The 26,565-nt window shown below is 49.9% G+C and overlaps 1 protein-coding gene across 9 annotated transcripts in view; it reads right to left on the reverse strand.

Moving 5' to 3' along the window:
* NFASC (neurofascin) overlaps nt 1-26,565 on the reverse strand; it is a 183,830-nt gene that overhangs the window by 140,562 nt on the left and 16,703 nt on the right. Inside the window, exon 1 of one of the 9 annotated variants that reach the window (XM_053915504.2) lies at nt 3,008-3,110. The exons of the other annotated variants lie outside the window; for them this stretch is intronic. The gene's annotated coding sequence lies outside the window, so the exon portion shown is untranslated. Of the gene's footprint in view, nt 1-3,007; nt 3,111-26,565 lie in introns of those variants that run through there. 9 annotated transcript variants of the gene reach the window in all.

Here is a 26,565-nt window from a genome sequence, read left to right on the forward strand (position 1 = left end):
AGACCAGGGACAAGGCCAGGGTGGGAAGGGAGCAGCGTGCTCACAGAGAAAGGGAAGGCTCTGGGGCAGATGCAACCACGATGAGGAGCCAAAGGCAGGGATGGATGCAGGATGGTGGGAGCCTGTCACGGGCTAGGCAGGAGGTGGAATAAGCCATGATTCTATCCTCAGGCCCTAAATGGCTGGATACCAGCTGAGTTGTGACGAAGACCTGTGAAGTCAGAAATGAGGAATCTCACCTCCAGAGACCAGAAATAAGTGGGCTGAAGGCAGCTAGGGAGCAAAGGCCTACACCTGGACCACCTCCTTCCCACTGGCTAATGGGGGTGGCAGCAGGGAGCAGGAGGGACCAAAATGACCACACGGCCTTGGACAGATGAACCTTCCTCTCTTCCTCCTGTGCTAAATGATCTCATGGAGGAGTTTACTTACTTTCACACAGTCTAAAAGGCAGGTGCTATTAATATCACATTCGACAGACAAGGAAACCGGGAGTCACCCAGCTAGGGGTGGAACTGGCACCGGGACCCAGGCAACCTGGTCCCCCGCCCACACGTCTGACACTCCACCACCACCTCCGGGTGCTGGCTGCACCCACTCGTCACTGCAGCAAGTCCAGGGAGGAGAGACCGCTCTCGCACCAGCCCGCACGCACATGCACAAACACACCGTCCCCTGAGACTGAGGACGTCTTTCTGGGTGGAGGAAGCACGTCCGACAGGAGGGAGGAAAGGAAACTTCATTAATCCACAGGCTGCTCCAGAGCTAGTGGTGGTTTCTCTCTCAGCTTCCTCTCTCATCTTGGGCAATTCTCTGGCCTTCCCGGCCTTTTCCCACATCCAAAATCTGGTCATTTGGTGTATCCAAAAGCTGCTGGTGGTTACCCCCTAGGTTACTCTTCCATGGACTGGCCACTGAGACAAAATCCCTCAAGTCGTCATCCACGCAGAGTGCAGCCTGCAGGAAGAGCTAGCTGCCTCTCGGGGATCCCTGTGGAAGACAGACCTTCTCACTCCCGGGACGTCTCTCCTTGCATCTGACCTCACTCCTTGTGGCCACTAGAACAATACGCGTTGTTGCCTTCTACTGGGAGGCAACAGTCACTGGCAGTGTGCTGTGTAACTTCTCTGGGTCTCAGTTTTATGGATTCTAGAAGGATAGCATAGGTCGTCGGGAGGTTTACCCGAGAGGACTGGCAGGGGGTACTGGGAACAGTGCCTATCCCCGAGTAAGCTCTGAATGAACAGTTGCCACTGTGACTGTCGCTGATAGTGTTCCCATCACTGGGGAAGGCCACCTTCCCTCTGGTACATCACGAGCGGACAGTCTCAGAGAGGGTGGTGCCCACAGCATGACTCAGCCTGCCTGCCCCTGTGAGGAAGGCCCCTGTCGCTGTTCCTGGACCTTCCAGGGACTTCCCACAGCAACTGACAACCACAGCCAGCAGGATCCCCGAAAAGTTTGGTGGAGGACGCTGGGTCGTTCCTCCAGGCCAGCTCCGCTGGGCTGAGACAGGTGAGCTGAACACATACACCCCCACGCCCACCTCCAGTGGTTTCACCAGCTCGCATGCCCTCTCTAAGTAGAAGGACATCCAGCCTGGCACGTACATGGAAGACACAGTGCTCTCAGGAGCATGCAGATGCTTCTAAGAATAGTCACTGCTTCTCCAGACTGTAGGGGGGGGAGGGGAGCGAGTGTCTACAGCATCTGCAGCAGTGGAGGGCCCGAGCAGCAGCTACACTGCCTGCAGAGCTTCCTCCTCACCCCACGGCCAGGCCAGGGCGGGCGATGCCAGGATGCTTGTGCCCATGGAAGCTGCACTGTTTGCTCGGGTCACCGGGGTGCGGCAGCAGACTGCAGAGCCCGGAGTCCCTAACACTCTGTCCTTGGGGTGGAAGGAGTTCTGGCCTGTCCTCTTCTGGTGTGAGCCAGGAATGCAATGTTCCTCCAAAAACCTAGAACCAGCCCATTCTGGCTCCAATGCAGCCTCAAGCCCTCCTGGGTTAATCAGGGTAACTGAATCTTCAATCCAAACAAAAATTTAAAGCCACTGGGTCCAAACCCCTGCACAGGAAGCCCTACACATAAGGAGGGCAGGACAGACTGTCCCAACCACTGGCCTCCTTTCCCCTCGCAAGTCACAGCCAAACCAGCATACCTCTCAGCAGAGCTGTCTCGAGATGAAAGGGTTTCCTACCTCAGGGCAGCTCTGGGCCACAGCCACTTGCAAAGATCAAAGGGAGCAGCATCAGCTCCTGGTGGAGCCAGGTGACCCAGGCCTACCTGGCCCTTGGCTTTCTCCTTGTTTTGGTTCAGCACTAAGTGATGGAGAATCAAGACTCCCCCGAACCAGCACCTGCTCTGCACCCCGAGGAGCTAGCTGAGAGCAAAATGACCTATTCTTATTTCCTCCCAACCAGTAGCTCTAAATTCCTAGTCTCAGACCCAGAGATAGAAGGACTGAGAGGGACGGGCTGCGTGGAGAGAGAGGGCTGGTTTGGGATGCTGGAGGCCACAGCAGAGGGCTGAAGGAGAGAAAAGGAGGGGCTCAGCGCCCACGTGAACAAGGCAGAGTTAGCGCAGCCTTTGCAATTAGACACGCAGCCCTGGATTTTGCCTCTGCCCAAATGCTCTTCAGCACCTCCCGTTCCCAGACACCTCCATTCCTAAGACCGAAGCTCCCCTGCCCACCCACACCCAGGCTTGGGAGCCTTGTCCCTTGCTTCTCGTTTCTTAAATTTCAGCTGATTCACTATAATTGCTTCTCTGCCTTCTAGCCTGCTTGTTTTACATTCCAGATCCTAACACCAAACTGGTCCACTCATTGGCTAGGAAGCTTCTTGCGGACCTCGTACACACACACAGTTCCAGCTTCATCAGGAAATTATGCACAATTTAATACATGACACTTAGCAGCCTTTGAAAGCCAAACCAGAAGGACTCACCCAGAAGGGGGAATGGGTGGGGACAGAAGGCCAAGATAGGATAGAGCTGACCATCCTACCTCCCTCCTGATGGCGTCGTGGTCCAGTTCATCCAGCGTCTTCTCAGTCTTCCTCCAAGGGGACGAGTGTGGATGGAAAGCTAGGCATTTCCTAGACCCTGGGCCATCCAGCAGGCAGGTGCATCCCTAAATCAAACTCCACTAGACCCCTTGGATGCTGGCCTCAAAGCAAACACAGCAGCCCTGCCAGAAGTGGAATCAAAATAGCCCCTGGCTCCCCAGCGCCTTGCCACGCCCACCTGCCACCTCCCCAGCCCTCTGCGGCATAAACAGGGCTTTATTATCTCAAGCCCACCACGTCCTCTGAGAGTGCGGTGAATGGAAGTCCACACAATACGCTTGTTTATTAATAACCACTCACCCCACCACCACTCCGGCTTGCTCACTCGCTCACCGCTGGGTCCCCCTCATGCATAATGGAGGAGTTGAATGGCCTATGACACAAGCCAGGCTGTGCTGCTCAGGCTCCAAGGGGACAGACGGACAGAGGTACCAGGCTGGGCCAGGCTCCCCGAGGTGGGGATAGAAAGGGAAGCAGATTCCTCAGTTAAGATTCAGAGACGTAATGCTTTGTGGGGGAGCGGGGTGGCATGGGTGGTACCAGCCCTCCCCCACCTGCACGCCCTGCGCAAGCCCAAGCCAGGGATGGGAGCAGGACGTGAAACATTTACCCAACACTCCCCGTCCGTCCACGGCCCTGTGCTGGCCCCGAACAAACAGGACAACGGCTCTCCACAACTTCAGATGCAGCCCACTGGTCCACCTCTGCTCTGGGCCTTGGGACTCTTCCACTCCACAGCCTTCGCACGTTCGATCATAGCCACGAGCGTGGCCCTCACCCCCTCCGACACTCAAGTCTCCTCCAGGATAGGGAACTCCAGTCCCTTCAGCTGCACCTCAGGAAACTACTTCCGTTCACTGCACCGTCCTGTCTTCCCTACGATGGCCAGACTTGGTCAGACTTTGGTGGTCAGGCTTCCCCTGAAAGTGCCAGGCCCAGTCCCCCCACCCTGCTGGTGAGAGTGTGCTTTGAGAAACATCCTTCTGAAGGGAAGCTGGAAATACACTGAAAAGCCTGAAAAATGTTCGTGCCATTTTTTCCATAAATTCCATTTCTGGGAGCAAGTGTTAATGAAATAATCGAGGATAATTAGATTATTGAAGCCACACAAATGTTCATCAGGATATTGTCTATAATGGTAAAGAATCAGAAACAACCTAAAGAGCCATCACTATGAATAAACTATGGTATGTCTGTGGTTTGACAGGCAAAAGAGGGTGGAAATAAGGGTCCTAGAGCCAGATGAACTGTGTTCAAAATTTGCCTCTACCACTTATTGCTGTGTTACCTAGCACAAGTTACTCAGCCTCTCTGTGCCGCACTCTCCTTATCTGTGTAATTGGGATGATAATAAGGGTATCAATCTCAATTTACAGTCAATCAATGAATGTGCCTGATACATATGGTAAATGCAAAGAAAGAAATCTTCGATTACTGCTATCATGAAATATTATATAGTTATTAAAATGATGAAATAATATATGACTATTTTAGTAATATGAAAAATTAGTAAGTGGGAAAATAGCTTATAAAAATGGGATAAAAATGGGAGTGAAATTATCGATAATTTGTATTCTTTTCCTTGTACTTATTTATATTTTCTAAAGTTTCTGCAAAGAACATAAATTGCTTTTGCTAATGAGAAGAAGTGTTTGTAATGTATGGTGCCCAGAGCAGAGCACAATCCCCAGCGTTGAGCACACGGCGGCCCTGGCCCCGGCCCCAGCCCCGGCCCTGGCTCCACCCTCCCTGGGGAAGCTCACCTGGCTCACCGGTTTGAACATCACATCACATAGCTGCTTCGTATTGAACTTCCAGTCAACAACCCAGCGCCTGGCCCTGGCCCCCTCTGGCCCCTCACCTTGCCCTCGCCCGGCCTTTTCTCAGGGGCTGCTGGGCAGTCATTTCTCTTGCCTGCAATGGGCATGGGGCCATGGAGTCCGTGCGGCTGTGGGAAGGACAGTTGAGAAAGGCGCGACCAGAGTGGAAGGGGCTGGCCCGAAGGTTCAGCCACAATGGAGGGGCGCATCGCAGGTGGAGGGCAGAGGCAGCCCCTTTTCCACATCGACAGGGTATAGAGAGGTTCATGGAAAGACCACATTTATTCCACTTTGAAGAGGATTATAAGAAGTAAGATTCTGAGAAAATCAGGCGAGTATCCATATTGGGGGTGCCCAGAGGACAGCTGCCTTCCCACCACCCACCCCATCGCTTGCTTGGTTCCCTCAGCTCTTCTCACAGAGGCAGCCAGCTGGCCAACCCCGCAGCGCCACCTGCAGATAACAGCTGCTTTCTCAACCAGGGAAACTGCCCCAGGGGTATCAGGGAGGTGGGGGGGCAGCCAGAGGGGAGGAATGCAGTGGGGCAGAGAACTGCCAGGGCTGTGCAAGGCCTGAAAGTGGGTCACGTTTGCAGAGGACAGCCCGCAGCAGCCGTTCACGCTGCAGCAGCAGCTGGCGTGCCTGGCGGAGCTCCGTGCCGCCCTAGCAGGCCGCCAAATAGTGCTCCCCACACCAGCCGGCAGGATCACTCCCCTGCCAGCCACAGCCCCTCCTGAGAGGACCGGTGGGCCATGCCCAGCCTGCCCACTCTTCCACACCAGGACACATCAGCAATAAAATGACAAGGGGGACTGTGGGCTCAGCCAGAGTGTCGCCAGGGATGACCTACAGGAATGAGGGGCCAGGGTGGGGCTGGGAAAGGCTGAGGTCCTCCAACTGTATTTGTTAACTGTTAACTGCCAGGGCTAAGGGTCCAGTCCCATCTCTGGGTGCACAATCCTCACTTCCCGGAATGGGAAGCAAATCCTCTTCCAACAGGAAACTTGCTGCTGTGAAGGATTCTGTCCGAAATGTTTAAACACAGGCAGGGGAACCCTGTCAGAGGAGCTATGGAAACCCCAGTACTGAGTGGGCAGTTGGCTAAGAGCACCTCTGGGGCCTGCCTGCCTAGCACTAGGAGCCCAGGGTCACACAGGCTGGGAGCAACGGGCAAGAAGAAGTCACTTGAGTGACCCTGTGAGAACATGAGGCCCCCGGAGCAGCATGGCCTGAGTCTGTGCGAGGCTCTGAGAAGCCAAAATAATCTTGAAAAAACAAATCAAAGATACGTATTTCCAATTTCAAAGCTAATATAAACCACAGTATTCAAACGGGTGTGGCACTGGCATAAGAATAGGTAAAAACAATGAAATAGAACTGAGAGGCCAGAAATTAACTCACACATGTATGGCCTACTGATTTTTTAAGTATATTTTATTGATTATGATATTACAGTTGTCCCATTTTTTTCTCCCGTTTATTCCCCTCTACCCTGCATCTCCCCTCCCATCAGCATTCCCTACATCCCCTCTTAGTTCATGTCCATGGGTCATACATGTAAGTTCTTTGGCTTCTCCATTTCCTACACTATTCTTACCCTCCCCCTGTCTATTTTATACCTACCATTTATGCTTCTTATTCCCTGTATCTTTTCTCCCTCTTTCCCCCTTCCCCTCCCTGCTGATAACCCTCCATGTGATCTCCATTTCTGCGATTCTGTTCCTGTTCTAATTGTTTGCTTAGTTTGGTTTTGTTTTTAGGTTAGGTTGTTAATAACTGTGAGTTTTTTGTCATTTTACTGTTCATATTTTTTATCTTCTTTTTCTTAGATAAGTCCCTTTAACATTTCATATAATAAGGGCTTGGTGATGATGAACTCCTTTAACTTGACCTTATCTGAGAAGCACTTTATCTTCCCTTCCATTCTAAATGATAGTTTTGCTGGATAGAGTAATCTTGGATGTAGGTCCTTGCCTTTCATGACTTGGAATACTTCTTGCCAGCCCCTTCTTGTCTGCAAGGTTTCTTTTGAGAAATCAGCTGACAGTCTTAAGGGGACTCCTTTGTAGGTAACTGTGTCCTTTTCTCTTGCTGCTTTTAAGATTCTCTCCTTATCTTCCATCTTGAGTAATGGAATTATGAAGTGCTTTGGTGTGTGCTTCCTTGGGTCCAGCTTCTTTGGGACTCTCTAAGCTTCCTGGACTTCCTGGAAGTTTATTTCCTTTGCCAGATTGGGGAAGTTCTCCTTCATTATGTTTTCAAATAAGTTTTCAATTTCTTGGTCTTCCTCTTCTCTTTCTGGTACCCCTATGATTCGGATGTTGGAACCCTTAAAATTGTACTGGAGGTTCCTAAGCCTCTCCTCATTTTTTTGAGTTCTTGTTTCTTTATTCTGTTCCAGTTGAATGTTTATTTCTTCCTTCTGTTCCAAACCGCTGATTTGAGTCCTGGTTTCTTTCCCATCACTGTTGGTTCCCTGTATATTTTTTCTTTAAAAAAATACTTTATTTATTTTTACAGAGAGGGGAGGGAGAGAGAGTGAGAGAGAGGGAAGGGAACATCAGTCGGTTGCCTCGTGCACGTGCTTGACCAAGACCAAACCTGCAACCCAGGCATGTGCCCTGATCGGGAATTGAACCACCGACTCTTCATTGCTGAATGATGCCCAACAAGCTGAGCCACACTGGTTAGGGCCATATATTTTTCTTTATTTTACTTTGCATAGCCTTCACTTTTTCCTCTATTTTGTGACCATACTCAATCATTTCTGTGAGCATCCTGATTACCAGTGTTTTGAACTCTGAGTCTGATAGGTTGTCTATCTCTTCATCCCCTAGTTCTCTTTTTGGAGTTTTGATCTGTTCTTTCATCTGGGACATATTTTTTTTGTGGAGTGGGGGGCAGCTGTTACATTCTAAGGGGCGGAGCCTTAGGTATTCACCAGGGCAGGGCAACCCATGCTGCTGCACTGTGGTGCTCTATGTGGGGGAGGGGTCCGAGAGGGAACAGTGCTGCTTGCTCAGCTCTCTGCAGGCTTTCAGTCACTTCCCCCGCTACCCACAAGCAAATTGGGCCCTTCTGGTGCTGATTCCTAGGTGGATGGGTTTGTGTACATTCTAGGACCCTGTGGGTTTCTCCAATGAACCCTTCTCCCTCTACTGCAATCCCCACAGGTTTTCACAAGCCAGGGGTTTTGAGGCTTTATTTCCCCACACCAGAACCCAGGGTTGCATGGTCTGTCTCGCTCCCCAGTTGTTCTGCCTGGTTTATCTGCACACAAATGTGGGACCGCCTGGTCCTCCGGCAGTCACCTTGTGGTGAGTCCTCTCACCCCAGCTGTCCATCTCTGCCCCTCCTAGTGGTCTGGATGAATGTTTCTTCTTTAACTCTTTGGTTGTGGGGCTTTTATACAGTTCAATTTTTTGGAAGTTCCAGTTGATTTTTGTTTTTAAATTTGTTGTCCTTCTAATTGGTTGTGCAAGGAGGCAAAGTGTATCTACCTACACTTCCATCTTGGCTGTAAGCAGCCACTTGGTTTTTGAAAAGAGTACAAAGTCCACTTGATGGGGAGAGAACAATTTATTCAAAAAATGATGCTGGGATAACTGGGTTTACACATGCAGAAGAGTTGGCCTCCTACCTTCTACCCCATATGGAAGTGAACTCAAAATGGATCAATCAGTGATCTAAGTATAAGAGCTGAAACCATAAAATTCGTGGAAGAAAACTAGAGGCAAATCTATAAGCACCTGGCTTTGGTGACGGATTCCGAGATGTGGCACCCAAAGCACAGGCAACAACAACAACAACAACGATAGATTGGGCTACACTAAAATGTAAAGCTTCTGTGCATCAAAGGGCATGTCCAGAACGTAAAAGGACAACCTGCAGAGTGGGAAAACATAGTTCTGAGTCACACATCTGGTGAGGATTTGATACACAGAACATAAGAAGAACCCTTAAAACTTCACAACAGAAAAATTGTGCAACCCAATTTAAAAATGGGCAAAGGAGACATTTCTCCAAAGAAGACATACAGGTGGCTAACAGCAAATGAAACAGTGCTCAGTATCACTAGTCATTGGGGAGATGCAAATCAAACCATATGAGATGTTAGTTCGTAATACTAGGATAGTTATAATCAGTAACATGGGAAAACAGCGAGCACTGGTGGGGATGCTGAGACACTGGGACTCTCCTACATTGCTGCTGGGCGGCCGAACGGGCCAATCACTGTGGAAAACAATGTGCGGTGCCTCAGAAGTCACACGTAAGATCGCCACATGACCCAGAAATTCCTGCCCAAGTAATTACATACAGGGATTCAGATACGCACATACCAGTGGTCATCTGAGCATTTCCCACAATAGGCAAAAGGCAGAAACAACACAAGTGTCCGTCATCCCACAAATGGATAAACGAAAGGTGGTCTCTCCGTACAGCAGAGTATCACTCAGCCATAGGGAGGAATGAAGTTCTAGCACACGCTACATCGATGACCCTCGAAAACATTGTGCTAAGTGAAATAACGCAGAAACAATGGGGCAAATATTGTGTGGTTCCACTTAGTGTGAATGATCTAGAATAGAATTCACGGACAGAAGGCAGAAGACAATTTGCCAGGGGTCAGGGGACAGGGGACGGGGCGTTACTGCCTGATGATTCCGGGGTTTCGAATCGGGGTGGTGAAAAGGTTTGGAAATAGACTAACGATGGCCGCACAACTCTATGAATACACTAAATGCCACTGAATTGTACCCTGGAAATCGTTAAAATGGCACATTTTACGATAGAAACCACTGTAGTGGCCTTCTCTGCTTTGCTGTGAAACCCATCAATATGGCCCCAAATAAGTCACTGCTGGGACAAGGGACAAAAAGACACAAAACCGTGTTCAGAAGCGGCACTTCCCTGGGGAAGACATTCTTCAGACCCTGGAGGGAGTGTCTGTGGTGATGGCGTGGTGAAGGCATCCTCACTTGGCTCGGAGACTCTGCTGACCTTGTCATCCATTTCTCAGGCCTCGTTATAAAATGGGGACAGTGTCACCAGCCTTCAACCTGTCTCCGAAATCTCGTAAGAACCAGACTAGACTTCTCTGACCCTTCACTGCTGACTTCAGCTTTCTGAGCCAGGAGGAAAAACACCACCATCCAGGAGGTCAAAGACGCCCAGTACCATTGGTCCGGTGGCTCTGCCCAATGCTTCTCTGCAGGACTTCCAAAGCTGGCTGAGTATTTAACCTTTAAGGACAGCCCTGGGTTGTCCAGGCTATAGCAAGAGATGTGCTATTTTTAAATTTTTAAAACTCAACTCACCAAGGTCCCAGTTCACCTGTACTTCTCAGCAGTCTCCCTTCTCCTCACACTGCTCCCCCAAATGGAGAAAATCAAAATGTAAAGCCTGTACACGGTCCTTTTCCCAGCCAGCCTGGTGGCTGGAATAACCGAACGGCCCCACTAACCCTTAAAGAGACGGAGATGCTTGTGCTAAGCCTCTGGGCTCCTCCCAGACCCATCCGCCCCGACGGTTGGGCAATGCTATTTTGCATTAATAATCCCGACACATTCCCAGGTTGTATTTTGGACTTCATCTCCCTAAAACTCCTAAAATGCACATCTTTCTTGGGTTTCCTGAAGGTGTCCATAATTCAGTAACCATTCACACTGTCTTTCTGTTGTACGTGTAAAAAACCTTCTGACTGATCTTTTAAATGAACGCACCAGAATTTATACATTGGAATGAGTGCTGTCTGTTCAAAGAAGATGCCTCGGGAGGCTACAGGCACATTCCAACAGCACACTGCCTGCGCTTAGAACATTTCTGACGCTTCCTTCAGAACTGCTTTCAAAGCCGGCAGCACATTCTTTTGATGGGCCCCGTGGTGGCACATTTTTATCCTACCAGGGTAGGCTTGGTTTTTTTTTTTCTTTGCCTAAATTGAAACACAGAGCCCAGAACAGGAAAGATGGTGGGTGACACAGTTGCGAATACTGGTCAGAGTCAAAGTCAGAGGACGACCTCCAAGGGAAGCTCTCTGAAGACCATTCTCAGGGAGGATGAAGCAAGGTTCTGAGCACTGGCTCCAGCACCGCCCGCAAACGGCACAGCTTCAGAGGACAGCACACACGTGGGTAAGAGCTGGTAAGACCATTAAACACAATTAGCAATCACCCTGGCCGGGTGGCTCAGATGGTTGCAGCATCATCCTGTACACCAAAAGGTTGCGGGTTTGATCCCTGGTCAGGGCACATACCTAGGTTACAGGTTCGATCCCCAGTCAGGGCGGTACAGGAAGGCAACCAATCAATGTTTTTTTCTTACTCTCTCTCTCTCCCTCTATCCTCTCGCTCTAAAATCAATAAACATATCCTCGGGTGAGGATTTAAAAAAATAAGAAATCACCCCACTGTCACCACTAATTCTTCTGGTTTGTCTACTCGTGCCATGTCTGGACCTGGGGCTAAGAACTAGAAACTTTCCAAAAGTGGCTGCCAAAGGTGAGATCTGGAGTGGGGATAGGGAATACGCTGCTCCTTCTCTCAAAGGAAGACAGATTGGCACGTGTAAAGAAGCAGGCAAAATCTGGTGATTGCTCCATAAATTAAACATTAAATTACCATATGATCCAGAAATTCACTCCTAGGGATAAGCCCAAATGAACTGAAAACAGGTGCTTATACAAAACCTCGTACAGAAACGTTCATAACAGGACTATTCACAAGAACAACTCAAAAAGCCACCAGATGAACGGATACACAAAATGCAGTATGCAGAGACAGTGGAATATTACACAGCCATAAAATGAAACGAAGTAGAGACACACGCTACATTGTAGCCAAACCTTGAAAACATTAAGGTAACTGAAAGAGGCCAGACACAAAAGGCCACATATTGTATGATTCGTGAAATATGCAGCATAGGCAAGTGGGTAGAGACAAGAACAGAGGAGTGGTTGCTGGGGACCGGAGGCAGGGAGAAGAGGGGGTGCTGCTTAATTGGCGGGGAGTTTCCTTTTGGGGTGATGACAGCGTTCTGGAACTCGATAGCGATGATGGCGAACAGTGCTGTGAATGTATGAAATGCCACCGAACGGTACGCTTTAAAACAGTTAAATGGTACACTTTACATTTGTGTACTTTAGCACAAAAAAGAAACAGAAAAAAGTGGGCAGAATTTCCGTGCTCATTTCTGGCAGGAGAGTGCGGAGGGCGGCGGCACGGGCCCTGGCCAGCGGAGCTCACGGGCAGGCGGCAGTGCTGAGACCTTCACAGGTAGGAGAGAAGACAGAGTGGAGCAGGGACGCGGGCCCACAGACCAGCGACAGTCAGCCCTGTGCCCTGGCCCTTCACCACAGCGGAACTATCAAACTCATAATAAACACTTTTCAGTGAGGACTCAGTAGAGCCACGTGTGGAAAAATGTCCCCTGTGGGGAGAAGCGGGGACATTTCTTGAGATAAACCCAGAGCAGGACATTCTAACACAGTGGGCTTTCCTGTCAACTCTAATCTGGGCCTGCAGCATCGGCACCATCTGATTAGGACATCACCGCTGTCTCCTCTGGGCCAGCAGGGCCCGGAGCCTGCAGGCTGAGGAGGGGGCAGGGCCGGAGCTGTCCTTTCCCTGGAGACAAGGCTCTTTCCCTGGAGACAAGGCTCTTCCTCCAGCAGCTGCCTGTCAGCAGGGAACCCAGGCCCTGCTCCTCTGCAGGACACCGTCTCTTCCCTCCGCCCCCACGAGGGCCCCCACTAGCTCCCGGGGCATGTCTGCACCCCCAGCTCCGGGCTCTGTCAGGAAGCTTGCACACCAGCCAGACAGCTGAGGCTGGTCTCCAATCCCCCAACCCCCTGGGCAGCCTCCAGCTTAGGGGTATGTTTTCTTAATCTTTGTGCATGAGGGTTTACAAATTCAGAGAGCAGACAAGACCCTTAGCAGCAATTACAAGACTAATAACATTAAGTCTTAAATGGTTATTACAGACCCAGAACCCTTATTAGTTGTGACAGCCAGTGAATCAGGGGAGCAGTGAATTGTAATGTGTATGAAAAATAACTTTAAAAATTCAACACTCAGTGGCTGAGGCTCAGCACAGCTGTTGGACATAAAGCCCAGCCTCCAGGAACGACTGGGAGAGAGGCCCTCGCGGAAGCCTGCAAGGCGCGGGGCGCTTCTGACTCCGGAGCTCTCCGAGGCCTTGTTCAGCCTCCCTCCCATTTACTGCGCACCACAGCCCAACTGTCCACCTGGTCCCTCTGCATGGTCCTGTGGCGCTTACAGCACGCGGGGGGAGTACGAACTTTCTGGTTAGCTGCATGCTCCTGCATTCTCCTGTCCACCGAGGCCAGGGGGAAGAAATGAAGGGCCCACTGCTGTGACCAGGGATGGGCAGCGCTGAGATGACTCACCCTGGGGCTGAGGCAGGGGAAGGTCCTGCCCAGCTGCCCTGCTTGAGTGGATCTCTCCGAGGACAAAGGCACCTAACAGTGAATGTGGTTACAACGCAATGCATCCAACTTGTTAAAAGATGTCGAGAAAAAGCAGCCTGTGAGCCCTGGTACTAAGGCAAAAGGCCTGGCGGTTAGAACCAGTGAGATGACTTCGGAGGGTCTTTCCAAAGAAAGGAGTCAGACTGTGATCCTGGTCTCCCTCCTGGGGTCACACGGGGTGGGGAAGGGGCTGCTGCAGCTCTTGGGAGCCACCCCACACTGAGGATGAGCAGGCAGTTTCCACTCCACAAAAAGGCTCCTGAGACACACAAGAGAAATGAGGGGGCAGGGGAGGGAGGGAGAAAGGAGTCAAGTGAGGAGCAGCCGCTCTGAGAGGCAACTGCTAGGCCCTCCGCTCAGAGCTGGCCTGTTGCCATGACAACAGCCTCCTGCGTGGTATCCAGGAATAAATTATTGATCATGGACACTGCTTTCCCACCTCCCCAAAGCCCCCAGTGCCCTCTTCGCTGCCACCATTACTCTCCCCTCCTCCACATGCTCCATGTTCGCCTGGGCTTCAACTGAAACCAAACAGGAGCCCAGAAGAATCCCAAGCCCCTCCCCCACCCCTCCCAGGATCTCTGCCTCCCTCACCATTATGCATCCTCGCTGCTCTGTCCACCTGTTAGGGGCTAAAATGAGCCCCCCACAAATCATGTATTGAAGTCCTAACCCCCAGTACCTCAGAACAGCACTGAATGTAGACTGAATTTTGGCCTTTTATAAAGAGGTAATGAAGAGAATAAGCAAATTGGATTATATCAAATTAAAAAGTTGTTGCATGGCTAAGGAAAATACCAGCAAAATGAAAAGGGAACCAACTGTATAGGAAAATATATTTGCCAATGATACCTTGGACAAGGATTTGATCTCCAAAATATATAAAGAACTCACATGACTACACTCCAGGAAGACAAACAACCCAATTAAAAAATGGGCAAAGGACTTGAACAGACACTTCTCCGAGGAGGACATATGGAGGCCCCAGAGATGTATAAAAGGATGTTCAGCGTCACTAGCCATCAGAGAGATGCAAATTAAACCACAATGAGGTACCACCTCACACCCGTCAGAATGGCCATCATAAATCATCAAGTGTTGGAGAGGATGCGGAGAAAAGGGAACCCTAGTGCACTGTTGGTGGGAATGCAGACTGGTGCAGCCACTGTGGGAAACAGTATGGAACTTCCTCAGAAAACTAAAACTGGAACTGCCTTTTGATCTGGCAGTTCACTGATGGAATTATACCCTAAGAATCCTGAAACACTAATTCAAAAGAACACATGCACCCCAATGTTCATAGCAGTGTTATTTACAATAGCCCAGTGCTGGGGGCAGCCTAAGTGCCCATCAGTAAATGAGTGGATCAAAAAACTGTGGTGCGTTTACACAATGGAATTCTACACAGCAGAAAGAAAGAAGGAGCTGCTACCCTTTGTGACAGCATGGATGGAACTGGAGAGCATTATGCTAAGTGAAATAAGCCAGGCAGTGAAAAACAAATACCATATGATCTCACCTACATGTAGAACCTAATCAACAAAACAAACAAGTGAGCAAAATAGAACCAGAGACATGGAAATAAAGAACAAACTGACAGTGACCAGAGGGGAGGGGGATAATGGGGGAAAGAAGGGGAAGGGTCAAGTCAAGGAACATGTATATAGGACCCGTGGTGGGGGAAGGATGGAATGTGGGAGGTGAGTGGTGGGTAGGGTAGGGGAAGAGTAATGGGGGGAAATGGGGACAACTGTAATTGAACAACAATGAAAAAGTTAAAAAAAAAACAAATAAAAAAGAGGTAATCGAGGTTAAATGAGGTCTTTAGGGGGGGTTCAAATCCAGTATGACTGGTGTCCTTATAAAGAAAGAAGATCAGGTCACGGACATGTCCAGAGGAAAATCCATGCAAGCGTATTGGGAAATGACCAAGTACAAGCCCAGGGGAGAGGCCACAGAAGAAACCAACCCAAAACAGCACCCTGACCTGGCCTTCCAGCCTCCAGAACTCTGAGGAAGTAAGTTTCTGTTGTTTGAGCCTCCCAACCTGCGGTACTCTGTTATGGTAGTTCTAGAAAACCAATACACCACCACCTGCGCTGGATGCCCTGCAAGCCAGCTGTTGTTTTGGGGTGCCCAAGCAGATTGAATGCATCATTTTAGCAGCAGTGAAAAACTGTGAGACCCCACACATTCACATAATGAGGCCCCAGGAGTTGGGGCTGGGAGACAGAAGGCATGTGAGAGGAAGGACAGCCAGCCCCGAAACCAGCACCGCAGCTGTCCTGAGTTCCTCCGCTCAGCGTGCCACACAGAGCCCACCAGCTTTTCAAGGCCCAGTTCCCTCAGCTAAGAGAACCGAAGCTGACGAAGGCAGAGCCAGTCAGGGTGAGCCATGGAGTGACAAGCACTAGAATCAGCTAAGGTGCCTGGGTGGGCTTAAGAATCTATTTTGATGATGGTTTCCTTTGCTATGCAAAAATGTTTTAGTTTGATGAAGTCCCAGTTGTTTACTTTTCCTTTTGCCTCCCTTGCCTGAGGAGATATATTAGAAAAAATATTGCTACGAGCAACGTCCGAGATTTGGCTGCCTATGTTTTCTTCTACAATTTTTATAGTTTCAAGGCTAATGTTTAAGTCTTTAATCCATTTTGAATTTATTCTTGTGTATGGCATAAGAAAGTGGTCTAGTTTCATTTTTCTGCATGTATCTGTCTAATTTTCCCAACATCATTTATTGAATAAACTATATCTTTAGCCCATTACATGTGCTTATCTTCTGTCAAGTATTAATTGACTATAAAAGTGTGGGTTTATTTCTGGGCTCTCTATTCTGGCCTGTGTGTCTGTTTTTATGCCAGTACCATGCTATTTTGATTACTGTGGCCTTAAAGTATAGTTTGATATTAGGTAGTGTGATTCCTCCAATTTTGTTCTTCTTTCTCAAGATTGCTGTTGCTATTTGGGGCCTTTTGTGGTTCAATATAAATTTTTGAAATATTTGGTCTAGTTCTGTGAAATATGTCATTGATATCTTGATAGGAATTGTGTTGCATCTATAGATTGCTTTGGGTAGTAAAGCAAAAAGACATCCCACTGAATGGGAGAACATATTTGCTGATCCATCTGATGAAGGGTTAATATCCAAAATTTATAAAGAACTTATAAAACTCAACACAAAAATAAACAATCAAATTAAAAAATGGGCAAAAGACCTGAATAGACACTTCTCCCAAGAGGACATACAGACGGCCAATAGACATATGAAAAGATGCTCAACATCACTAATCATCAGAGGAATGCATATTAAAATCACACCTTCTCATGCCTAATTTGAAAGAACATAAGCATCCCTATGTTCATTGCAGCATTATTTACAATCGCCAAGATATAGAAGCAGCCCAAGTGTCCACCAGTAGATGAGTGGAGGAAACAACTCTGGGATAGTTACACAATGCATGCATACTTCTCAGCCATAAAGAAGAGGAAAATTTTACCCTTAGGGACAGCACGGATGGACCTGGAGAACACTATGCTAAGTGAAACAAGCCAGTCAGAGAAAGACACATACCATACGATTCCAATCATATGTAGAATCTAATGAAATAAACTTACAAGCAAAATAGAGGCAGACTCATAGATAGAGAGCAGGCTGACAGCTCTGAAGGGGCAGGGTAGGGGGTGGAGGGATCAAGCAAAAAGGAAAAAGGACTCATGGACACGGGCAACAGTGTGGTGAATGCAGCGGGGAGGGGGCTATAAGGGGGATAAATGGTGATGGAAAAAACACAATTAACAATTTTAAAAAAAGAATGTATTCTGAGAGCCCCTGCTGTACTAAGTCCAGTGTGTAAAACCATGAGGGGTGATCTTCAAATCGAAAGATAAGCACTAGCGCTGACTGGTGTGGCTCAGTTGGGCATCATCCCACGAACTGAAAGGTAACCGGTTCGAGTCCTGGTCAGGGCACATGCCTGGGTTGCAGGTTTAGCCCCCTGGGGAGTATACTGAAGGCAACCAATGGAAGTTTCTATCTCACACTGATTCTCATGCCCTCTCTTTCTCCATTCCTTCCCCCTTCTCTCTCTCTGGGAAAAAAAAAAAAAGATAAGCACTAGGGGGAGGAAGTCGAGACCGGAACCCTAGCGCATTGCTGGTAGGAAGGTAAAATGGTGGAGCCACTGGGAAAAACAGTTGGGCGGTTCCTCTGCAAGTTAAACACAGAACTACCACATGACTCCACAATCCACTCCTAGGTATAGACCCAAAGAGATCGAAATCGGCTACTTAAACACGTACATGTACATACATTTCTCAATAGCGAACATGTGGAAACGACCCGAGAGCACCCCGAGGGGTGGGTGAGTAAATGCTGTGTCGCACACTTACACCGGGCTGTACTTCCCCCATAAAGGAGCGCAGTCCTGATGCAGGCGCGACGTGGGTGGGTGAACCGGGCGAGGGAAACCGGGCACATAGTCGACATACTTACTGTACGGCTTCTTAAATGTAAAATGTCCAGAACAGGTACGTCCGTACAGAGAAAGCAGGTCAGAGGTTGCTAGGGAATGGGGAGAGGGGAAATGGGGAGTGACTGCTTGATGGGTATGGGCTATTTTTCTGGGGTGACAAAAAAAGTTTTGAAACTACAGAGAGGTGGTGGCTTGCAACATTGTGAATCTACAAAATGTTACTGAATTGTTCACTTTAAATTTGTTAATTTTTTGTCATGCTAATTTCACCTCAATAAATTGAGTACTAAATACATGAAGGATCATTCTAGTCTCTCTACCCTTGTGTCTGACAGACATTCAACAGACATTCACACACACACCCTCCTGCATCACTCATTGGTACTTTTTAAAAAAAGATTTTATTTATTTATTTTTAGAGAGAGGGGAAGAGAGGGAGAAAGGGAGGGAGAGAAACATCAGTGTGTGGTTGCCTCTTGTGCGCCACCCCCACTGGGGACCTGGCCCACAACCCAGGCATGTGCCCTGACTGGGAATCAAACCGGCAACCCCTTGGTTCACAGGCCGGCACTCAATCCACTGAGCCGCACCAGCCAGGGCACCCGTTGGCACTTTTGCAACCATCTACATCAGGACTGGCAGCCTCCCTGTCTGCCCCTCACTCATGTCCTTGAAGCCCAGCTTCACCCATGAAGCTTTGTGTGTGACAGCCCATTCCTCACATTGTCTGTCTGTTATTCACATTTTGCCCCTCCCTGCCCCAGCCTAGAGATCTTCCTAGACTTCTTAGTTGATTCTTCCTTTCATTCTCAGGCAGGGAGCCAGGGTTGGCCTGTTAGAGACAAACAGACCAAGGACAGGGTACTTTGGTATCTCTGAGCTTCAGTTTCCTCTCATGCAAACATCGAATAATGACAATAGTTACTTCATGAGGTTCTTATAAGGGTAAATGAGGCAAATGATATAAAAAACTGAACAGAAATGGCTTTTTATAAATATTCTCCTTTTGCTCCTCCCTCCTTAAAATTTTTCATGCTCAGCCCTGGCTGGGTAGCTCAGTCGGCTGGAGCATCATCTCATAAACCAAAAAGTTGCAGGTTCAATTGTGAGAGGGGCAGCCAATTGATGTTTCTCTCTCTCCCTCACCCCTGCTCCCTCTCTCTCCCTTCCTCTCTCTCAGCCTATCCTTGGGTGAAGATTAAAAAAAATGTCATGCCCAGTTACGTGGATTCCATTTGCATTAACCTCTCCGGATGGTCCCCAAATATCTGCTGGATGGCAGGGGCTCTGGGTTCATGGGGTGGGGCTGTGAGAGCAGACCAGCGGCTGGGGCCCCAGGCAGCAAATCAAGGCCAAGTTGGAGTTGTGTCTCTTTTGAGAGTCCTTGTACGAGGCAGCCCTGGCCTCTTCCCCTCCAGTTCTTGAGTCTAATTGGGTTTGATTTCACCTTGGAATTCAGCCCTCCACAATCAGGTACCACTCAGCCCTCCCCTACTGAACAGACACACCCTGTCCGGCCGTCAGAGGTCTTCTCACCACTCCTTCCACTTACTCCTCAAGTCTTCTCCCCTTTTTTCTCCACGTGTCAAAATATCGATCTCAATGGCGCAGCCCAAAGCCTGCCTTTCCACAAAGCCTTCCCCAGTGACTCCAGTCAACATGGCCTTTCTCCTTCCAAATCCCGGTACTGTCTACCAGGCCCTAGTCAGTCAGCTATGTTCAAGCATGGAGCAGTGTTTTTGAGCCTTTTTCTACCCGTGTTAACCTTGCTCCCACATTAAGATTATGAACTTGGGGAGGGGCTAAAACTCACACTTGACCTGCAGAGCACTAATGCTGCAGCTGTGGCGGCGGGAAAGGCTGTTCCTGGAGCCGAGCAGGCTGAGAGCAGCTCCTGGCTCGCACCCTCTCTCGCTGACTGAGCCGGAGTCCCAGGGGCCCTCATCCAGGCTCCTAGTCAGAGTTCCCGCTGTGCTGCAGGAGCTCAAATGAGGCTCTGCAGGTAAAAGAGCACAGCACAGCACAAAGCGTGAGATGACGTGAGACACGGCTTTTTTAATCCTCACCTGAGGATATGTCTCTTATTGATTTGAGAGAGAGAGAGAGAGAGATCGAATGTGAGAAAGAAACATTGATTAGTTGCCTCCCATACGTGCCCAGACCAGGGATTGAACCCACGACCTTTTGGTGTATGGTGTTCCACACAACGGAGCCACCTGGACGGGCAATGTAAGGCGCAATTCTAAAGCACACGCCTGATCATGGCTTGAAGAGCTGCATGAACGTGCCTTGCACACCACCCTCCAGGATTCCAGCTTCCCTGAAGGGGATGGGTCTGGAAGACAGGCAGTCAGCCCGGTGAGGGTTCAGTGGGAGACTCTTGGACTCCCCAAGAGTCCAAATGGCTCCTGCCTGGACAGGATTCGCAGGGGACCCTGGGGAAGCAAAGACTAGGGCTTCCAGCTAAATACCCCATCTCCTGACGATCCCACTGCAACAGGGAGAGAAACGGCCGGCAAGGCAGATCTGTGCTAAGCTGAGGCTGTGATTCCGTGTGTCCCAGAGATGAGCAAATACCTCCGGGAGGGCTGAGCAGCCCGGAAGAACTCCATGGGGGCTCACTCCCACTGGATGTCAAAGTGAAGGAAATTACTTGTCCTGGGAAGGCAGCAACCAAAGTGTTAATCCTGGAGTGGCACACACACCCCTGTCCAAGGATCCCCTCCCTACTCAAAGTGCAGCCTCTGCTGGGAATCAACAGCCCATAGCTCTCCCTCACTCAGGTAATTAGGTCAGCTTAGAGGATTTCCCAGGTCAGAAGGGTGGGGGGAGGCGGCCCAACACGGCTCTCTCTCAAGCCAGGCCCCCAGGTGCTAAGCCAGGCTCTCCCCCAGGACAGGTACTCACCTACTGGGTGAAGTGTCAACCACAAAATTAAGGGGCCTGGGTGGGGAAAATGGAAGGAGGTGAAGCTACCTACACAAAGCTTCCACTCATAGGCCCCCTGGATGAGCCCACTGCCCAGGGGTGAGACAAACAAGAGAGCTCTCGAGGACTCTGGATCTGGCTGAGCACCCGTGAACAGGCCAAATGAAGGCTGAGGGGTGGCAGCGGGGTGCACAGTCTAACAGCAGTCAGCAAGCAGCCCAGCTGCACGACCACACTCATGGTTAAGTCCAGGTGAGAGCCAGCCAGGAAGGCAGACCACTTGGAAGGCAGGGCAGAAGTCAAGCCGCTGTCCTGTGGCCGGCTCTCTCCTGCCCCTGCCCCTGCCCCTGCCCCTGCCACTCCCTAGGGTGGGTTCCCCCTGCCAGCAGTGATCCAGGACTGTGCCTAGCTAACCCAGTCGCACGCAGGAAGGCTGGTGTGTCCTGAGAAGCCAGGCTGAGAAACTCATTCACGCCCTCGCCAGGGGACTCCCTTCTCCCTAACTGGGCAAGCCCAGGGCACCAGAGACTTCTCTCAGCGTGTCGGTGAGATATGGAGGGGCTGGCATGGGCTCAACAGGATTCCAAGAGGTACGGGCCACTCGAACGGCTGTGTGCAGGACACACACATATACAGCAAAGGTCTCCCCAGACAGGACTAGAACACCGAGAACTGGCTTGGGGTTACAAACCCTCTGCTTTAGTTGGCTTCATTTTAACTGCACCTCAAAAGAACACGGGAGTCAGTTATTGAGCCCTGGTATAGGCAGGTGCAGAAGGAAGGCTCCAGCATGGGGCTCCAGGTGGCCAGTCAAGTCTGCATGGGGGTGTGTGGGACCCGCACACACTCACGCACAGGGAATAACCGCAGCTGAAAGGATTAACACACAAAAATGTGAGCCAGTGTGGTCACGGGGAACTAAGAGCAGTTCTCAGTTATCTTCAGGACAGCTTATTTCTGAGCAGGAACGCATTCTGGGTTCCCCACTTCTGATGCAGATTCCAAGCGTATAAAAGCCTTTGTTTTCAGCCTCAACAAAAGAAAAATTAGGAAGGATAATCACAGTAAAAATGACATCCAGGAGATCATCCCTAAACCAAATGTGGGTTGCAGATTATCTGGGGTTTGGGCCTTCCATGGCATCGCTTCCCATCTGTCAATGTGGTCAGAAAAGCAGCCAGCCAGGGTGGGAGGGGGTGGCACGGAGACAGGAGATGCTCTGGGCTAGGTGACGCCTCAGCTGTATCCTGAGTCCAAATCCAAGGGCCTTTCCTCTAGGCCAGGCCAGTAACGCCTCTTTCAAATGCTGCTGCTTCCTCCCCCGCAACACTTAACTAAAATTCTGATGCCACTGAAGACACACCAGCCAGCTCACCCGGATGCGGCACGCCCAGGAGGCTAGTGGGAGCTCAGGGCGCCGCAGCAGTGCCACCAGGGGTCCCAGGCCCAGGCCTGAGCTCATCCATCCATGGACTGGCCTTTACCAAAGACAACTTTTAGGATCTGGGAAAGAGGAGAGAGAGGACTATCCCCTTGGCCGCCCTTGTTGTTGAGCCCCAGTTCGGGCTCCAGCTGTGGAGGTCAACAGAGCAGGTCATCATCATCCCTGGCCTGGGGTCAACCAGCCTCTGCCTGAACTTCTAACACACAACTCACTCCTCACAAGGCTCCTTGCTCCACTTTCTGCTGGGGGGGGGGGGCAGCTGTAATAGAATCAGATGATGTCTAATGTTCCTTCCAACTCTATAGTCCAAAGATTTTCATGGTTAGACAGGTCTTGGGATAATTTGGACAGAAAGCTAGTCTCTGATCCTAGTTCTGACACCTGGACTTTGAAGTATGTGTCTAATTCCCTTTCCCACAGCACTCTGGGGCGGAGGGGCACACTGTGTTCCCCCCCCAGCCCCCACCCCAGCCAGGCCATTACACTCTCCTGTTCTTCTCCAAGGGTTCCCAACCCTGAACCGTCCTGGCATCCAAGCGTGTCAGAGCCAGGAAGAATCTTAAAGACTGCTAAACTCCCCATTTTTCTAACTTGTCATCACCCAAAGGAAATGTTAACATAATTTTCTTGCATATTCTTAAGTTTAAAAATATGCTATTTTAGGTCAGCTCATCAAAATGTTTGTAAAGTATAGTTTCAATAATACAATCTTTAACAGTGGTTATTACACGCATAAATTCAACCCGCCACAAGTAACAAGGGGTACATACTGGCCAATGCGGTTCATTAACGAAATAGAAAAAACATGATTTGTTAACACGTTTTTAGATGTCATGTATCATGCTGGGCCTGAGAATCAAATTTACATTATAACAATTTAATCAGATGTCAAGGTATAAAAATAGTCAAATGGTGCTCTCACAACCTCAAGTTGGAAATTGTTATCTTTGATGCTCTGTAAATTTAACATCTGGTTTCTGAAAGAGAGGAGCTGTCGGCTGATTTAAACGCACTCCTCTGCTAGGGGCGGATAGTGTTTATCCCCGTGAATGGAAGTCCACCCGGATATAACTGCCACTCTCTGTCCTGAGTACCAGAAACATCTGAAGTGCTATACACAACTTCCGGTCAAATGAACACAATGTGGTAACCACCGTCTTCATGAAAATTTGTAGGTTACTGTTATTATTATTTTAACTACCATGTTCCTCACGAGCTCTACCATATGTCTCCGGTCTCCAGTCCTGATTCATCGTGAATAAACTAAACAATAGACAGATGACTGAGAAAAGCAAATTAAAGCCAGGAGGGAAAAACCACCCCCATAGTCAGCACGTGCAGAGATAACACACCACCCACCTGCTCACACTCCTCACACCTTGCACACCGGGAGACCAGCGATCTGTGTCACGTTGAGGAGGAAAAATGGAATAAAGGTATGTACTGATTGACTAAAAACAGAGATGAAGTCAGATGCCATTTTAGCCATTTGAGAGCCCCCAGAGTTTTACTGTGGAATCCCAGGCTGGGCGAGGAGTCTTGTTCAACCACTGACTGCCTTGGTGAACTTTCTAGTGACGACACTCAGGCCTACAGAAGAGAAGGATTTGCTGAGATCACCTGGTCAGAGCAGAGCAAGGGCCGGGGCCCAGCCTAGGGACTGAGTTCTCTCTTCTTGCTGTGCACCCAGCGGTGCTAGGCTGGCTCCTGAGCTCACTGGAGGGTATGGCAGGGTCAAAGGGCAAGGCAGGAAGAGGTGGGAAATAGCCGCCACCCAGTCAGACTTTGTTGTGTTCGTGTGGTTACGCCACCCAGCTCTCTTCCCGTGGGAGGTCCTTGGTGAACGTTCCTCGGAGGAATAAATGGACGACGTTGTAGGGTCAGCACTGGTGCCCCTGGCAGCTCTGACAGTTTCCATCCAGCCTGAACAAGGAGATGGTGATGATGGTACAAGCGGACACCTGCAGGGTCTCAGCGCCGAGGACTCTTCTGAGCACTTCAGGTAAAACAATTCGGTGCCCAGCAGATGCCAAGCAAGGTAGATAATCTCAGACACAAACAGTTGAGGCCAACAAGCCCAAGAATGGGGCCATATCCGCCCGCTTCGTGGCTCCTGCCCTTAAAGACTTGCTTGTAAGCCCCAAAGGGAGGCCTACAAAGGGGCTGGAAGCAGACACCAATTCAAACAAGTGTAAACACAGCATTTACTCAGGCCAACTGGTCTCCCTGGGGACGCGCCTGCCCGAAGGGCTCCCTGACTCTCATCCCAACCTGTCAAACCTGACTTTTGTATTTTGAACAATGCAGGCTGTTCAATAAATAATGGCCTGCCGGTGTTATCGCTGATTATTTGACTTCTTAACAGTTGGGGCAGGAGAGAGAGTGTTTCTAGGTTGCAGCTGAACATCAGAAGGCAGACTGTAGCCGGGACCAGCAGCAAAACACCCTGACCAGGGGCAACAGACCCTCCGTGACCCCGTCCTTTCCCTCTCTCTCTGTCCTCAAAGCTAGTTTCTAGCAACAACTCTCAAAATAAGATGAACTGAAAACATACACATCAAATATTAACAGTTACTTCCAAAGGCTTGGAGTGGGGGCAGGGGGTTCTGTGGGGATTTTTTTTCTTCAGATTTTATAACTTTATCACCAGGAAACCAATGTTTAAGAAATAAGCCCTGGCTGACTACCTGAAATGATTGGAGCACTGTCCCAAAACACCAAGGTTGTGGGTTCGATCCCCAGTCAATGCACAGACAAGAAACAACCAATGAATGAATGAATAAGTTGGTCTCCCTCTCTCCTTTTCTCTCTCAAATCAATAAAATTTTTAAAAGATACAAGAAGTATAGATTTATACTTTACTGTATACTTTACTTTAACAAAATTTACCTAAAAAGTAGTAACAAAGCGGATTACACACAACCCACTGCCTCCCCTCAACTCCCGCCAAGAGGGACAGTCAGTTCCTGGGCAGAGAAGGGACAAGAGGGAGGGGATGCACCCTCCAGGCCCCCCGGGGGGTGGGGGTTAAGCCCCTCTGAGTCCAGTGAGCCCCCTGAGAAATGGGGAAGTTACCGCCGCTTCCAGTGGGCTGCTGGGCAGACAAAGGCAGAGCCAGAGGTGAGTCCCCCAGACCCCGCGCCGCCCTCCACCTTGTCTTTGTGGCCCTGCCATCCACATCACAGCTCTGACTACTGCACTCAAATTCCTCCGTCCCCCAGCCCCAGCCACGGGATCCTGTCAGCGTCCACCTCAGAAAGGGACAGGCAAACCTGATAACTGCTGCCACCACCCCACCCTCCCCAGGCCTACTGCTCACAGGGACAGTGGCCCGCCTTCAGATGGAGGTGGAGGCACATCCAACATGGGGTCCGGGAGGAGCCACTCACACCTATGGAATTTTCTGGTTTGTGGCATTTTCTGGAGATCAAAGGTAGAGGGGATAAGGAGTGGCAGGAAGGAGTCCAGTCCTCCACAACCCCTGACTTCCCAAGCATACCAGCGGCTGAGGGGCACAAAGGAAAAGAGGCTGGTGGACCTCTGGGGAAAGATCCAGCTGCAGCTGTCCACTGCCCCAGCACACAGCAAGTCTCGCCTGGTGGTAAAGGACCATTAAGCCTGGCCTTCCTTCCTCCCTCCGGTCTCAGGCAAGAGTCTTGGGCAGGTGGGTGGGGTGGCGTGGGCAGCAAAGGCACTCTACAAACAGACAGTGGGGGAGAACCTGGCACAGCCAGGAGGCAGGGTTCCGCTCCTGGCTTGGCCATCAGGCTGCTGCACAGCTCTGAACGAGGCCCTTTCCCGGGCTTCATTTTCTCCTGTGCAAATGAGGGACTTGACGTGGCCAAACCCCAAGGCTCCCCAAGCTCACACTTCTAAGACTCTCATGAGATATTAAGGGCTTCTTGTAACCAAGGAGTCCATCAGCTGGTAAGACTTTGCCTGGTCCTACTGAAGCAGGAGGGAACAGGTGGGAGGCTGGGTCATAGCGGACTCTGTGGCTGGGAAGGAAGGCTCTGCTCAGCATTCAGGACAGCACAAAGGTCAGGCGCTCAATCCCACGGAATCAGATTGGGATCCGAAGATCTGAACTGAAGTCCCCAGTGCACAGCTTCCTTGCTGCAAGACCTCAGGAAAAGGCAGTCAGGTCCCAGTGCTTTACTTTCCTGTAGAACAGGCGGCTGGAAACACATCCTAAGTGGATGATGGAGTGAGATGGCATCTATCGAAAGCCCTTAGCACATTTCCAAGCACATAGTAAGCTCTGATGTCTGCTAGCTGCTATCGTTCTAACCTTACTCTTATTACTGCTGCTGCTGTTGCTATGACAATAACCAGGGATGGGGAG

This window comes from Desmodus rotundus, chromosome 12 (genome assembly GCF_022682495.2).
Source record: "Desmodus rotundus isolate HL8 chromosome 12, HLdesRot8A.1, whole genome shotgun sequence".
Taxonomy (NCBI): domain Eukaryota; kingdom Metazoa; phylum Chordata; class Mammalia; order Chiroptera; family Phyllostomidae; genus Desmodus; species Desmodus rotundus.